We start from the raw sequence: 16,253 nt of genomic DNA on the forward strand, positions 1-16,253 counted from the left end.
TGCAGAGCAAGGGAATGTCTCCTGGCCAAACAGGAGTGCTCTAGGGAAGAGCGCCTTGGATTGTTGAGATCTTTTTATGGGTGCCTTTTCAGTCTACCCATTTAAAAATAGTTTGGTCCATCTTTTAGTTTTGAGAATCAGGAAAAAAGGCAGACAGTGGAATTGTCTTTGACTTTTCCTTCCTCTGTGATGGATTTCTTAATAGGTGGTATCTTTCAGCTAATAAAGCTTGCATTGGCAGAGTGGGGCCCTAGCTGTGAGAATTGTCCCCAAGCCTCTATAAAGGAGATGTAAAGTCAAGTGCCTGAGGTGTCATTTTGTGAGCCTGTTGCTTCTAAAAATGAAGAGGGAGACAATGGAGCCCCAGGGCAGCAAGTGCCAGTGTTTTGGGGTGAAATAAACATGGATCTTTGATGTGATAAGGCTCCTCAGAGGCAGGGTCTCTGCTGGAGGCTGTGACCTGAAGCATATGAACAGACTCTTCTTTTGTCAATGACCAGGACCATCGTTGGTTCTGGAATATGTGACCCTGGTTTGGAGTAACTTAGGGGCCCACTTATAGGTTGGGCCCATGAGTCACCCTGAGTGACTCTCAGGCTGGCTTTAATTGGGCCTCTGCTTTATTCAGCAAACATTTGGAGTGCTTGCTGTGTGTTAGATATTGCCCCAGGCACTGAAGTAGTAGTGACAGTTCTGCTGCCCCTGTGGATGTAAAGACTTACTCCATGCCAGGCACTGCTTCACCCACAAATTATCTCATGTACTGTTACTCATTTTACAAATGAGAAAACAGACTTGGAGAAATCACTAGCCCAGAGCCGCACTGCTCTAACGGCAGGGCGGTTTCTGAGCCTCCACATGGTCTGAGCCAGAGATGGAGTTCCTGCTGATGCTGAGCTCTTAATTCTGCCCCATCCCTCTTGCCCAGAATGGACCCCCTGGACCAAGCCTGTTGGAATTTGGACTTGCATTTTGTATCTCAGCCTTGAGTTTGAGGAGGATGCATTTGTGTGACTGGCAGTTTATTTGCCTGCTACTATTTTTTGGAGGAGTAGGGAGGGCATGTAAGAATTCTTTGGGTAGGAGGAAACAGTGCAGTGATAAAATTAAAGAGTTATTCAAATTGTCTAGTGGAATGGACCAGCTCTGTAACTTGGGGGAGAACTAGGTGTTCTAATCTCTTAATATCCAGCTCTACTACTAACTGTACTCTTCTATTCTTACTACTGCTTGAACAAGTCATGTGACCTCTTAAAAAGTGTGGAGGTGATTACTGTTTACCAGACTTCGGGCATTGTGTCGTCATTAGGTGCTTCTTGCATCGTATACCACTATATTAGTATTTGTGTATTCATTTTCTTTGGATCATCTTTATCACTACTGTAAATGTAAAGCCAGTGTTTTAAAAAATACATAGGTAAAAATAAATACAGGGGCTTCCCTGGTGGCGCAGTGGTTGAGAATCTGCCTGCCAATGCAGAGGACACGGGTTCGAGCCCTGGTCTGGGAAGATCCCACATGCCGCGGAGCGACTAAGCCCGTGAGCCACAATTGCTGAGCCTGCGCGTCTGGAGCCTGTGCTCCGCAACGGGAGAGGCCACGATAGTGAGAGGCCCGCGCACCGCGATGAAGAGTGGTCCCCACTTGCCGCAACTAGAGAAAGCCCTCGCACAGAAACGAAGACCCAACACAGCCATAAATAAATAAATAAATAAATAAATAAATAAATAAATAAAATGAAAAAAAAATAAATAAATACATAATTGTGTAAGTAACACTGGTTTAGATGATTTATAGGCTTTTCCAGCTCTAAAATTTTATGGTTTTATTTTGTAATTAATTTTCACAGATCTTTGGGTTAAGGTTTCCGTTGTGTGTTAATCTGAGACAATAAAACTGGGATTGCTGAAGTTCAGCTAGATCATTATTCTTGCTACTTCCACTTTATGAATGAGGAAACTGACGCTCAGAGAGATTAGTAACCTGCCCAAGGCATCACAGCAACTAAGCTGTCTGATTCCAGAGCCTGTGCACTTAACTCTGAAGCAAAACTGTTGTGTAGGTCTGTTGTCTCTTGATTCCCCTTGATAATCTGATAAACAAATGAACTCCTTGAAGTCTTTCCCTGGAGTTCAAACCTCTGGGCTGGACACATGGAAGATAAGCAATAAAATAATTTGGGACCTACATTTCAAAAAATCCTGCTTTTGGAGAAAGTTCTTGTTTAATGTGGTGACTCCGAGTCACTTTTTTCTGTGCTGATTTGTCCAGGCCTTTCCTGTGGGCACTCTTTCCTTGATTAATCTGTGTCTCAGTCAAGAGGATTCTGTGTGTTTTAGTACTTTTTTCTTTCTGTAAAGATGATAGAGGCCAGTGATGAAGTTCAGACTTGTAGAATTAAGAGTTATAGGATTTTCTGTGTTCCATTCTTGACACCATCACTTACTGATTGACTCTGGGTGAGTCACTAAGCCTGAGCTCCTCCTGTGTAAAATGGGAGTAGCCACTCTGACCTCCTAGGGTTGCTGTGAGCACAAAATGAAACAGTGTATGTAAAGAAAGCACTTAGCTTGAAGCCTGGTGCATAGCATTGCTCAATTAATGGTAGCTGTTATTATCTTCCAGCATTCAGGGTTGTCAAGACTTGGAGCAAGAGTCACTAAGAGCAGAATTGTCCATCCAAAAGAACATTTTTTGATTTGGATGCAAGGAGTAAGGCCCATGCCTTCTTCATGCCAGTTGTTGGTAACTTACACGGTTGTGTATGTATTAACCACTGGTGGGAAGAAGCCTGGTAATCCTATTTGTATAAAGTCATGGTTATGACAAAAAAAAAGCCCCACAAGTTAAAGAGAAAAAAAAAAAGTCTCTCAACATCTGTTGTTCCTAATAACATTCTGGTAGCTTAAATTTTCCATCTTCTTGCTAGATTAACCCCTCTACCCCTCCACCCATCCAGTGGCTGAGCTGGCTGCCTCCCTTTGCCTTGCAGGAAAAGCTTGCAGAATGCACTGGACTTCAGGTCTGGCTGTCTCATGGACTCGATAGCAAACCAAATGTGGTTTCCCAGAACGGAAAGTGAATTAGGCTCTTGGTTTTGAGAGGTGATGTGGGTTTTCAGGAACTGTGTTTCTTTCCACCTTCAGAGTTGGTTTATGGACTTGCTGCTGGGGATATATACCCCTTTAAGTTTGACTTCTTTCTGAGATAGAGTGAGTTCTCTTATTTTGATAGTCTTAGGTGGGAGGAGTGGGGCAGGAATGCACATTTTAGAATATCTTTATTGAGATATAATTTGCCTTAGTATACTGTTCACTCATTTAAAGTATCCAGTTCAACGGTTTTTAGTACATTCGCAGAGCTATACAGCTATCACCACAGTCAGTCTTAGAACATTTTCATCGCCCCCAAAAGAAATCCCGTTCCCATAAGCAGTCATTCCCCACCATTTGCTCCCAACTCCTCCCTCCCCATCCTCCCGCCGTCCAGCCCTAGTCGACCACTAATGTATTTTCTGTCTCTATGGATTTGCCTATTCTGGATATCAGAAGTGTAATTTTAGTAGTTTTCTCTTAGATGGTGGTGAGCATCTTGAGGCACAGTTTTCTTTTTTTTTTTTTTTTTTTAAATTTTTATTTATTTATTTATGGCTGTGTTGGGTCTTCGTTTCTGTGCAAGGGCTTTCTCTAGTTGCGGCAAGTGGGGGCCACTCTTCATCGCGGTGCGCGGGCCTCTCATTATCGCAGCCTCTCTTGTTGCGGAGCACAGGCTCCAGACGCGCAGGCTCAGTAATTGTGGCTCACGGGCCTAGTCACTCCGCGGCATGTGGGATCTTCCCAGACCAGGGCTCGAACCCGTGTCCCCTGCATTGGCAGGCAGATTCTCAACCACTGCGCCACCAGGGAAGCCCGAGGCACAGTTTTCTTGATTGGAATTTCAGGTGGGAAACTTTGAACCCATAAGCTGCTCTCCTTCAGTGGGGTTTAAGTAGAGGTGGAGTCCCAAAGACTGAACCATGTCCTAGGGAAAACCCACGTGTCTCACGAGGGGTAGGGGATGGATTCATTCTCGTTCATGGTACTTTGAAGGATGCAGAGGAGACTACCAAAACAAGACCAAGGATCCAACCCCTTCTGTCAGTGAGCTTTTCAGTCAAGTTGGGGCAGGGTGTGTGATACTGAAAAAAGCCTTACTCTGGGGTTGGTAGCCTGCCGGGAGACACTTTTTTTTTTTTTTTTTTTTACAAAAAAACTATGAGACCATAGTTTTCATGAGACTTTTTGGGGATGACATGCCTTTTTCATTGTATTCTCGGAGGTTAGTAATTCTGACCTGCATCACATCTCCAAGGCAACCATGGAGAATTTTAACAGAAATAAGTAGTTTTATAAGAATGCCAGCAAAAACCACAACAATAAATTTTAACTGCTATTTGTCTGTCAATAATCAAATCTTAAATTCAACGGACATTTATCTTTTAACAGAAATAGGGTTGTATAAATCTGTAGTCATAACTATATATACAAAGCAAAATTCTATATTTTGGAACTTGAACCCTAGGTGGAGAGACAGATAAAAAGTCTGATGTACTTAAGTGAGATCACACTTATAAGATTTTTTGCTAAGGCATGAAGAAAGAACATTTAGGTAGTGCATTACTTAAGGAAAAAAAAGAATGAGATCTAAATAGTTTTAATAATATCTGCTAGAGGGCATTTATGAGGCTCAATAGGGACCCTAAACTCACAATACAGAAAAAAAAAAAGTAAAAATTATATCTACATTCTTATATAGTGCAAGCTGTCATTAATTGCCATAATCTAAATGCCCAGTCTGAGAGATGTGTTCCAGAAAAAGCATGTCTGTCTTAAATGTTTCAGAAATCTTCTCTGGTCCTGGGTTGATAGCCACTCATCTCCACGGATAACGCCACATTTCAGAGTGGTCTGTATTCTGGACATTAGTAATCCTAGTGGGCATTGACATAACATTCTCTTTATAGCAGGCCTTCCACAAGATGCCTTCCAAGAATGCATTTATATATGGCTCCAGCCCTTTTATGTAGATAGGGAACACATCAGTATTGAGTTCATTTAAGAAGTGGACTCGGAGGAGATAACTTGGAGCCCATAATATGCAGCCTGAGGAGACCCAGATCTGGGGAGCATAGTGCAATGCAAGGAGCCAGGCCTCTGTTATCAGGCAGACCTGATGTTTAGTCCAAGCTCTACCACATTTATGCTGTAAGACCTTGGGGGCACTGTCAGTTTCCTCAACAAACAAACAAGCAAACAGAAAACGTGAAACCTTGCCAGCAGCTCTTGTTTATTGAACACTCACCAAGGGCCCGGCCCTACGCTAAGTGCACACATTGTCTCGTGAGTCTTTATACCACTGTCCGGTGGGATGAATACTCTTATTTGTGTGCACGTTACAGTTTGGGTAACTTGTCTAAGGTCACACAGCTAGGAAGTTGTGCAACCAAGTTTTGAAGCTGACCACGGACTGCAGGGCCTTCTCTTGAACATGACCCTTCAGTGCTTCAGTAGACACGCTGGCAGTGAAGATGCAAATTGTTTGGAGATCTAGACGCTAGAAAGAAGAAACATGCAGCAGGTGCTAGATTAAGTGAGAATATTGTCCCCATTGTTTTTCAGACTCTGAGTCCTGAGTAGCAAAGAATAGCTAAGATTCTGTATTGTGCTCTGAAGTTTTGTGTTTCTCTCTTCATTAAAGAGCCATTGTAGGCTAGTGAGACAAATGAGGGTGTCTGATTATCTCTTGGCTTTTTGAAGCAGTAGAGTTGCTCTTTGGGGGTAGCACTGATTACCAATGAGTCTCTATCTTTTTTTTTTTAAACAGATGGAGAGAGCATGGCAAACCTTGTATTTACATAGGGACACTGTGATGGGCATGGCGTGTGGTATCATGTGATGTCTTTTTTTTTTTAATTAATTAATTAATTTATGGCTGTGTTGGGTCTTCGTTTCTGCGCGAGGGCTTTCCCTAGTTGCGGCAAGTGGGGGCCACTCCTCATCGCGGTGCGCGGGCCTCTCGCTATCGCGGCCTCTCCTGTTGCGGAGCACAGGCTCCAGACGCGCAGGCTCAGTAGTTGTGGCTCACGGGCCCAGCTGGTCCGCGGCATGTGGGATCCTCCCAGACCAGGGCTCGAACCCATGTTCCCTGCATTAGCAGGCAGACTCTCAACCACTGTGCCACCAGGGAAGCCCCTCTCTTTTTTAATATTTTTTAGAAAATGCATACTTTCCTAGCATTCATTTACTTTTTTAATTAAAAAATTTAAAAATTGAGATATAATTGACACAGAACATATTTTAGTGTTAGGTGTACAACATAATGATTCGCTATTTGTATATAATATGAAATGATCGCCACAGTATGTCTAGTTAACATCTGTCACCATACATAATTATGAATTTTTGTTCTTGTGATGAGAACTTTTAAGATCTACTCTCTTAGCAGCTTTCAAATATACAATTATAGTACGATTAACTATAGTCACCATGCTGTACATCACATCCCATGACTTATTTATTTTATAACTGAAAGTTATTCTCTTTTAACTGGGTAATAAAGCATTGAACATGGAGGCCAAAAACTTGTTCTTGAGTCTGATTTGTTAAGATAAATAGTTCATCCTCTTTGCTCATTAAAACAAGAGTAAAAAAAAAATCAACATCAAGAGTTGTGTGCTTAGAGCGTGTCACCCTTTTATACTTCTTTAGGACTTGGTATAGGCTTTTTTACAGTAGTGAGGTGAGTCCTTCATTAATGGTATAAATTCCCAAAGGCTGTTCAGTGCCAACCTGCTTTGTTTAGGAGTAATTATATTACTCACAAAATCCTAATGGAACAAATGCTTATGGAGTTAGGTAGCAAAAAGTTTTTTCCCAGCTCCTTTGCTTTCGCACCTTTCAAATAAAAGAAAAAAAAAAGGCATTTCCTAATTATTTGTAAACGGTGGTAATTTGCAGTACTGACATTTGGAGTATTTCTCATACAAATATAAACAACGGCAAATTATATCCAAACAAGATTTTGTAGTTTTTATATAACACTGGCTTTAAAAAAAGTCCTTCCACTTTAATCCAATTATTCTGTTCTCAGTTGGATTGAATAAATTGCATCTAATCTGTTGCGCTCAGCCCACTGATTGAGGCTTAAGTTCTCCCCTCCCTCCTTTTTTAAAAAATATAATTAATAGACTTTATTTTTTAGAGGCGTTTTAGGTTTACAGAACAATTGAGTGGAATGTATAGAGAGTTCCCATAGAGTCCCTCACACCCTTTCCTCTCAGGTGGTACGTTTGTTACAAAAGTGATATAGTGTTATAACTAAAGTCCATTGTTTACATTAGGCTTCACTCTTTGTGTTGTACATTCTATGAGTTTTGACAAACGTATACTAACGTGTGTTGGCCATTACAGTATAATGCAGAATAATTTCAACCCTTGAAATACATGTCTTTGTGCGGACATGTGTTTTCATTTCTTATTTCATTTCCTACCTAGGAGTAGAATTGCTAGGATGTATGGATAAACTTATGTTTAATTTTTTAGAAAACCTGCCGAACTGTTTTCTGCAGCAGAGGCATCCTTTTAAATTCCCACCAGGATCGTCTGAGGGTTTCAATCTCTCCACATCATCACCAGTACTTGTTACTGTCTGTCTTTTTGATTGTAGCCATCCTAGTGAGTGTGAAGTGATATCTCTTGGTTTTAATTTGCATTTCCACGATGACTAACGATGATGAGCATCTTTTCATATGATTAAGGGCCATTGGTGCATTTTCTTTGCTGACATGTCTATTCAGATCTTTTTGTTGGGCACTATTTTATACCTTGGATTTTTTTTTTTTATCCTTTTACTTTGTCCCATACAACTTTTTTTTTCTTTTGTCCCATAAAACTTTTGATGATTAAGTGAACACCACTCCACTCGGTAGATTTTCTCCATTTGCCCTCATTTGGGGACTTTCTGCTTCCATTTGCTTCAACCTCAGATGCACTTGACTGATCAGTTTCACATCCCAGGGCTTGGAAGGTGATTCTGACACGGCTGTGGTTCAGATCTCTGCTCCAGCTAGGCCAGCCAGCATCCCTCTGGGCAGAGGCCTCAGGCTGAACTTCCTAGTGCTGGCCAGTGTAAGCTAATGATCACAAACCCCAGGAATTGACAACATGAGAATGGGTCAGGGAGGAACCGTTATCACCACCAAGCTATTGGGGAAAGCAATTCATGAAGGTGACTTTGCTACCCTGTTTAGGCCATTGCATTTTTAAAAGTTAGCCAAAGGAGGGATGCCGGTATGAAGCTAACAAAGTGGATTTTCTAGATTAAATTTCTGACTGACCCTAGTTTCAATTTTTAAGATTATAACCCAGTATGTTCCAAATTATATATCTTAGGCCACCAGAGGAAGGCTTTCATTTCAAATATGGAGCTTTGCTCCACTCTTACTGTGTCCTCCAAGCCCTAGCCTAGAGTAAGGGCTTTTGAGGTTGTGGTGACAGGTGCAGAATTCGTGAGGCGGGAGAGATCATGGGGTGTCTGAGGACTAGCAGGGAGGCCAGTGTCGCTGGAGCAGAGTGATGGCAAATGAACAGGGAGAGAGGTCGGGAGCCAGGTCCTAGAGGTCTTGAGTCCCAGAAAGGACTTTGGGTTTCATTCTAAGTGTGATGGGAAGCCAGGAGGAGGTTGTGACATCATCCTGCTTGTGTTTTTAAGAGATTATGGGGGCCACTGTGTGGAGAATAATTTAGTGGGGCAAGAATGGAGGCAAGGAGAGCTGTTAGAAGGCTGTTATAATAGGTGAAGTAAGAGGCAATGGCACCTTGGGCTAGGGTGGCAGCACTGGAGATGGTGGTCAGATTCTGGGTGTTTTTGGAAGTAGAGCCCACAGATTTGCTATTTGATTGGATTTGGGCTTTGAGAATAAAAGTCAAGAATGATTAGGGACTTCCCTGGCAGTCTAGTGGTTAATACTTCGCCTTCCAATGCAGGGGGTGTGGGTTCGATCCTTGGTTGGGGAGCTAAGATCTCACATGCCTCAAGGCCAAAAAACCAAAACATAAAACAGAAGCAATATTGTAACAAATTCAATAAAGACTTTAAAAATGGTCCACATCAAAAAATCTTTAAAAAAAAAAAAAAAGAATGATTCAAATGTTTTTAGCTGGAGCAATTATGTGAATGATGGCGCTATTTTCTGAAATAAAGATGACTTGGGAAGGATTAGGTTTGGGGGTAAAATTAACAGTATTAATGGATGACCTAATCTTACAGTGCAAAGACAAAAAAATTCATGTACGCAGTTCATGAATACGTTCTCATAAAAGAATCACAGAGTGTGGAACTATACAGAGTAAAGCACCCGCTTGGCTGAGTTAACCACTGGTGTGCTTTTTTTCTTGTCCGTTTTCTGTGCATATTTGTTTTTTTCATAGGTGGGGTTATAGGATATGAATTATTCTGTGTTTTGCTTTTCTGGTTGAGACTCTCTTTTAGAGATCTTCCATGTCAGTACACTGTTTTAGAGATCTTCCATGTCAGTACACATACACAGTGTATTCTTTTTAATGCCTGCAGAGAGCTCTGCTATGTGGAGATACCATGGCTTATTTACCCCGTCTCCTGTTGAGGGATATTTGGATTGCCTCAGCATAGAAGGTGCTGCAGTGATTATTTGCACACCCACCTTTGTGTGTGGGTCCCAGGAGTTCCATGGGATAGATTCCTTAAAGTGGAGTTGTTGCCAGCCTCCATTTTTTAAAGCTCTTTAACATTGACTGTTTAGGTCCTTGCATCCCTGTAGCCAGTTGGTATTTTTCTGGCACTGTTTTGAGTGTGTTGTTAGATTATGTTTCTGAAGCTTAACCTTTTGCTTAAATTGGAAGCATCCTTAACAGCACAAGCCCTTCTGTTAGGCACTGACACGGATTCTAAAGGAACCGGGGTGGGGGCGGGGGGAGAGAGAGAGAGAGAGATTACAATTAATTGGCTGTGTCCTAATTAGCCTTGGACCTGTCCGAAATCCTTTCTGAGCTGCAAGTTCTTACAGATAAAATGGGAGATGGGATGTGGCTTTGCCCGTATATAATAGGCTATTCTGACCTCAAATTTCAGGGAAATCACATTTGGTAGGGTGAGGAAAACAGCCTTAGTGGCCAGAGGAATATTTACAAATTATAGTCACTGGGGTTTACACATTTTTGTAGAAACCCAGAATGGAGAAAGAGAGGAAATAGTAAGGAAAACAGCTTGGCAGTGTGGGCCAGAAGCTGTCACGGTGTGTTTATATCTGGCTCATTTCACCTCTGTTGGAAGGCACAGAATGCTACAGAGGGTGAGCTTGGAGACTGGGCAGTGCTTACTATATTTAGAAAGAGGAGATTCCTGGGGCTGGGGGGGGGGGGTCTGTGTGTGTGTGTGTGTGTGTGTGTGTGTGTGTGTTTTCTTTGCCAGATGGACAAAAGGTTGAGGGGCTTGGGAATTCTGGATCAAATCTTGTTAACTGGCTGGCTTCTCTGGGCCAAGCCAGTAGCTAAGGTTTGACTCCTGCTGTTGCCACACAGGAAAAGCCAAGATAAACCCCATTTTACATGGTTTGTAAAAACACCACAGGTAGGTTTCAAAGCTCATCTGATCTTGCTATCAAATGTGCTTTTAAGTTTATTCCAGGCTGATTTGAACACTTTGAAAATATGAACTGGCTTCTCCCATGAGACTTTAGACAGATTTCCAGGCAGATTGAGTTGAACTTGAGGCTGTTTCTGTGCCACAGAGACTGTCAAGCAGATAGGACCCAAACTGTAACAGATTCCTGACTGCATATCTCACTATTACGCTTGTGGGTCAGGTGTAGAAGATGACTATCAGTTGAGCAAATGAAATAAAATTAAAAAAAACATTTTTATTTTAATTTATACCTATGTTTCTTTTTCAAAAGTTTATGTCAGGGCTTCCCTGGTGGCGCAGTGGTTGAGAGTCTGCCTGACAATACAGGGGACACGGGTTCCGGCCCTGGTCTGGGAAGATCCCACATGCCGCAGAGCAACTGGGCCCGTGAGCCACAATTACTGAGCCTGCGCTTCTGGAGCCTGTGCTCCGCAACAAGAGAGGCCGCGATAGTGAGAGGCCTGAGCACCACAATGAAGAGTGGCCCCCACTTGCCGCAACTAGAGAAAGCCCTCGCACAGAAACAAAGACCCAACACAGCCAAAAATAAATAAATAAATAAATAAAATTAAAAAAAAAAAAGTTTATGTCAGTAAGTAATACCTATGAATAGTACACAATTTAGAGGGGACAAGAAGGAATGTGAGCATCCTCAAATTTCTCCTGTCTCCAAATCCTTAGTTGTTCTACTGCAGGCAACATTTTACCCATTCTTGAATATTTTTCAGATATAATTTATGCATGTGCCAGCAAATACAGATATATATATTTCTCCAGTAGCATACCATATGCACTGTTTTGCATATTTTTGCATTTTGCACGATTTTAATGTATTTTGAATATTATTCAGCATTGGTACGTATAGAGCAAATTCATTTTTAGCATTGCATTGTATTGCACTGTATGGACATAACATAGTTTATTTAATCAGTCCCCAAATAATAGACATTTAGATGATTTCCAACCTTTTACCATTATAAGCAATGCCGCTGTGAACCTCCTGGTACCTGTCATGGGCATATGAGTGAGTAGATCTGTAGGATGCATTCTAGAAATGGAACTGCTGGGCCAGAGGGTATGTACATTTTTCATTTCAATGAATATCTCATAGGAGTGTTTCTGAAAAGCTCTGAGTGAACTGAATTTTATAAATCACATTTTAGAGTAGAAAGGAAACTCACTATTTAGTTTATTATAGGGTGGCGCCTGTAATAAAACAACACTTAAAATTTTCTCCATTTCCTACTCCCCAGTTTGTGGGTACTGTTCATTCTGGGATCAGAAGTCACAACAAAGTCATTCCCTAAAATGAGACAGAGCTGGACTGGGGATCACTTGCATGCGGGGCGCCAGAGAGCTTGTTTGTGGTTCTAGTGAGGGTGCTGTTGAGTTTTTATCTTTGTGCAGTGTGCGCATTATTTCGGAAGTTTGGGAGGTGTAAAGGAGGGCAGTCTCCCACCTTTGGTGACCGGAGACCGTGACTTTGGGCCAGTAGGCACACCTTGTCTGTCTGCGAAGCTTCTCTGGGGAGTGGCGAGGGAGCTGGGCACTTTTGTCCGACTTGTCTCTACTGGCTGCCTCTTCGGCAGAGCTTAGCACTTCCCCTGATGGAAGGCACGTGTTGGCTGTGGTCTCTATTCCAGTGCCTGGGACTGCTCACGTTGGGGTGGAAGGCTCCTGGTAGTGGAGTTCTGGGACAGGGCGGGCATAGTCCCTGCTCTTCAGGAGGCCAGGGAAGAACAGACAGTCCACAGTACAATGATTCCTATCAGTTTAAAAGGGTCTCTGGGGGAGGGATCAGAGAACTTGGGGAGAGGCAAGTGAAGACATCAAGTCCAAGGAAGCAGTGTTCCTGACCATCAGTCTTTTAAAACCACCTAGGTTATTTCTGCCCCACCTTTACCACATGTATTTATTTTGAAAAAGTCTACTCATTAAAAATTATGTTTATTTCAAAAGGGAACTTTATAGCATTCTGAAATCATAGGTTTGATGTGGTTAGCAATATATTTTTTTCTAGAATATCTTTAAATAGTCATTGAATCATAATCATTAAATTGAAAAGTATTTGTCATTGTGTCATCTAAAATAGTCCTATATTTTACCAGTGATTTGAGCTTCACTCTGCTTCGCACTGTCCTGAAGCAGAAGCGTGTGAGAGAACGGACATCATGTGGCCATCATGCCGGGAGGGGAGAGGAGGGAAGGGCAAAGATGTGCTTCTCAGACTAAGGTACAGGTGTCAGGGTAGGTGGCAGTGTGCCAGGGAGTATGCAGAGCAAGTGGCAGGGACTACACTTTACTGAAAATCTGTTTTGCTCAATGGAATCGTTATCTGAATATTCAAACAAACGCCTGTAAGTTATAGAGGAGAAATCAAGATTCCATGGCACTTTTCATGGGAGACCTGCTGGTGTGGCTGAAGAGGAGAACATAGTCAACAGTGGACAGAGGAGGGAGGAGCAGGGGTGTCCCCAGGGTTTCTGTCTTAGGGCTTGAGGCACTGGCTGAACTGTGCACCCCAGGAGGAGAACCGCGGTGTGTGATGGGGGATACAGGGTTAAGTGTCCCTGCTGAGTTGTTTCCATGGGACCTACAGGTGGAGACACCTACCAGGTGGTGGGAAGCACAGGTCAGGTGCTCTGGAGAGAGACGGGGGTACTGCTGTAGGTTTGGGTTTCACCAGATGCTATTAGAGGTCCAGGCAGTGGTTCTCTACCTTAGCTGTCCATTGAAATGCCCTCCAGGTAGATGAGTCTGGGACTCATCCCCGGAGATTCTGATGTAATTTTGTCTGGGCTGCAGCCTGGGCCTGGGGAATTTTAAAGGTTCTCCAGGTACTGCTAATGTGCAGCATAGGTAGAGAACCACTGGCACGGAGTAAGAGGAGAGAGTGGGGGCTGAAATTGTGGGGAATATCCGCATTCCGCAGAATAGGTGGGTGGAATAGGGATGGAGAGATTTGTTCTGATTAAGTACGAGGTGTATCATCCTGGCAGTCTGGGTGAGGGCTTGCTCGAAGGTCTTTGGATTTGCCCTTTGGAGGTGAAACTAGAGAAAGCAGTTTAAGTGCGAGGGTGATAAATATTCACCTTCCAATATTATTCTGAGGAATAAATGAGATTCTTGTAGGTATTGTGAGTAGCAGGGTAAGCAGGCCCATGGTAAGTGCCCTGTAATCGGAATGTCATTATTGTCATTTCTAGATTGTCCTTGTTATGAGGTAGTGATTCTTAAATGTGAATGTGTGTAAGAATTTCCTTAATTGCAGATTCCTCGATTCCCCCCAAGGAGATTATGGTGCACAGGCTCTGGGGTGAGGTCTGGAAATCTGCATTCCTTGCAGGGACCTCCGCAGGTGGTTTGCATGGAGGGGGTCCTTGGACCACACATTAAGTCGAGTAGGCCTGAGGAGATTCTACATAAGCCTGTCTCAGATCCTTTGTCCCTTCCTTACGGTGCACAGCTGTGCCGGCCAGCCTCAGGTATCTGGAAGGGGACGTGATGGCAGGTCAAGGAATGATGGGGGACTGGCTCCAAAGGGTGCGAGTTCTCCCGACTTCAGAATATCTCAGCATGTGGCTCCATGCCTGCGATCCAGTTGTCCCATGAGCTTGGCCTGTGAGCCAGGACCCTTCTGTGGCATTGGGGGTCGGAGAAGCTCCTGAAGGGAAACTTCATGCTCACGGGCGGTCACAGGGCACACATTTTCCCACAGTGAGTCCTGTCAGGGTTAAAGTCATTTGGGGTCAGAGCCTGTAATTATGTTGCACATTTTTTTTCTCCGAAAACCTTGAGGAAGCATAATGAGCTGGTTGCGCTGTTGCACAGCTTGGGGGTGGGAGCTCTGTCTTGGCGAGAGCAGTAGAGGGACTGGCGGATGGTCCTGGAGGGTGAGGTGCCCCAAACCCAGAGAAGGCTCATCTTCACCTGCTGCCTCAGAGCTGCCCTCGGGCAACTCATTTCTGGCAACAGCTCCCTCCTTATCTCTGTTCTGATCTCAGCTGGTTTTCAGCCTCTTTGGGAGGGCTGGGTGACAAAGCAGACCACAGCCACTGCTGGTGGAACCCCGGGGTGTTGGGCTGTGCAGCTTTCCTGCCGCCTGTTGTATCTGACTAGTGCCTTGAGATGTTTGACACAAATCCTGCCCTGGGCCGGTACCCAGCAGAGCATCAGTCTCACAACTCTGGCTGTGGGAGGTATGGAGGCCAGGCAAGCCCTGGGGATGGATGCCTCGCCTGGTCCCGGCTGCGCCCGAGGCATCTGGTCCTCTGACCAGGCCTTGGAGACTACAGATGGCTTTGCTTGCTGCCATCTCCTGGCCCTCTGATCGAAGCCGCCCTGAGCTCAGTGTGCAAGGTCAGCAAGCTACCACTGTTGCCAGCTCTGTGTAGAGCTACAAGATGGTTCTGTCTCTGGAAAGAAATCCCATTTCCTCTTTACAGAGCCAGCATGCTTGGAATCAGTTTCCCAGCAGGGAAGCTCTGCTCCATTGCATAGAAAATGGAAAGGAACTGAGAGCTTTTGGCCCCCATTTCTTTTGGGATCTGTCTTTGGCTTGCTTCCTTCTCCCCCACCTCTTCCGGCTGTCATGAGTTCACACCATACTGCAATGAAAAGACAACCCAACAGGGCTTGGGGTTTTTTTTTGAGGCACAGAGTTCAAGCGTAAAGATGGTCATCAACTGACAAGAACCCAAAATTGGCTTGTTTTCACAAGTTTCAGTTTTGAATGTTGGGGTCTCATCTTCCCCCTTCCCTCAAACCTGGAGAACTGAGTCTCTTTAAGAAAGAAGATTGAAATGTTTTTTGGTGGTTATCTTAAATGAAAGACTTGTGAAATGTTACAGAGGAGAAGGATGATGACTCATGTCTCTTACTGTGACACCTCAAGCAGCCAGATACTGAGCTCCTCAAATGTGCCAGCATCGGGTTAGGCAGTGGTGGGCAGAGACCTTGGAGGTCCTGCCTCAGGATTTTTTAAAGCAGCTTAATGAGATATATAATTCACATACCACACAGTTCACTCATTTACAGTGTACAGTTCATGGCTCTTAGTATGTTCACAGAATTTTTCATCCATTTCCACAAGTAGTTACAGAATACGTTTGGTCATCATCCCCAAAAGAAACCCTGCACTCCTTAGCCATCATCCCCATCCTTCCCATTCCCCCCAGCCGTAGGCAACCACTTCCTCAGGATTTTAACCCATGGTCCAAAGTGTGGTGCTCTCCTGTCTGCTTTGTCCTTAGATCGTGTTAAGCTACACATCCTTTTCCTTCAGTGCATTCAAACAATTTGCACTTCTCCAGAATGCTGCAGTTTCAGTGCCAGGGTGTTTGGATCTGGAACTCACTTCTTCTCTATTCTGTTCACCCCCCTGACAAATGTGCTAGTGCGGCAGGACTAATTCACACTCATTCCTGAGTGCATGTAGGTCTCTGGTTAGGACTTCTTTTATCCTGTCTTTCTCTGGGTTTTGATCTTACTTTGGAGAGAGTACTCTCCTGGTGTTAAGTGGGAAGGAATACGCAATATCCAGTAGGTAGATGCCT

At 43.7% G+C, this 16,253-nt stretch overlaps 1 protein-coding gene and 2 long non-coding RNA genes across 8 annotated transcripts in view; 2 read left to right on the forward strand and 1 right to left on the reverse strand.

Moving 5' to 3' along the window:
- Nucleotides 1–16,253, reverse strand: part of LOC309624588 — an 85,604-nt gene that overhangs the window by 27,836 nt on the left and 41,515 nt on the right. The gene's annotated exons all lie outside the window — the stretch shown is intronic.
- The window catches only part of ARHGAP26 (Rho GTPase activating protein 26), a 466,073-nt gene that overhangs the window by 1,455 nt on the left and 448,365 nt on the right, over nt 1–16,253 (forward strand). The window lies entirely within an intron of this gene.
- Nucleotides 1,756–4,799, forward strand: LOC309624589. Its single transcript, XR_014242039.1, has 2 exons — nt 1,756–3,596; nt 3,914–4,799. It is a non-coding gene; the product is annotated as an uncharacterized lncRNA (long non-coding RNA).

This window comes from Balaenoptera borealis, assembly GCF_965194805.1.
Source record: "Balaenoptera borealis genome assembly, chromosome: 2".
NCBI classification, from domain to species: Eukaryota; Metazoa; Chordata; class Mammalia; order Artiodactyla; family Balaenopteridae; genus Balaenoptera; species Balaenoptera borealis.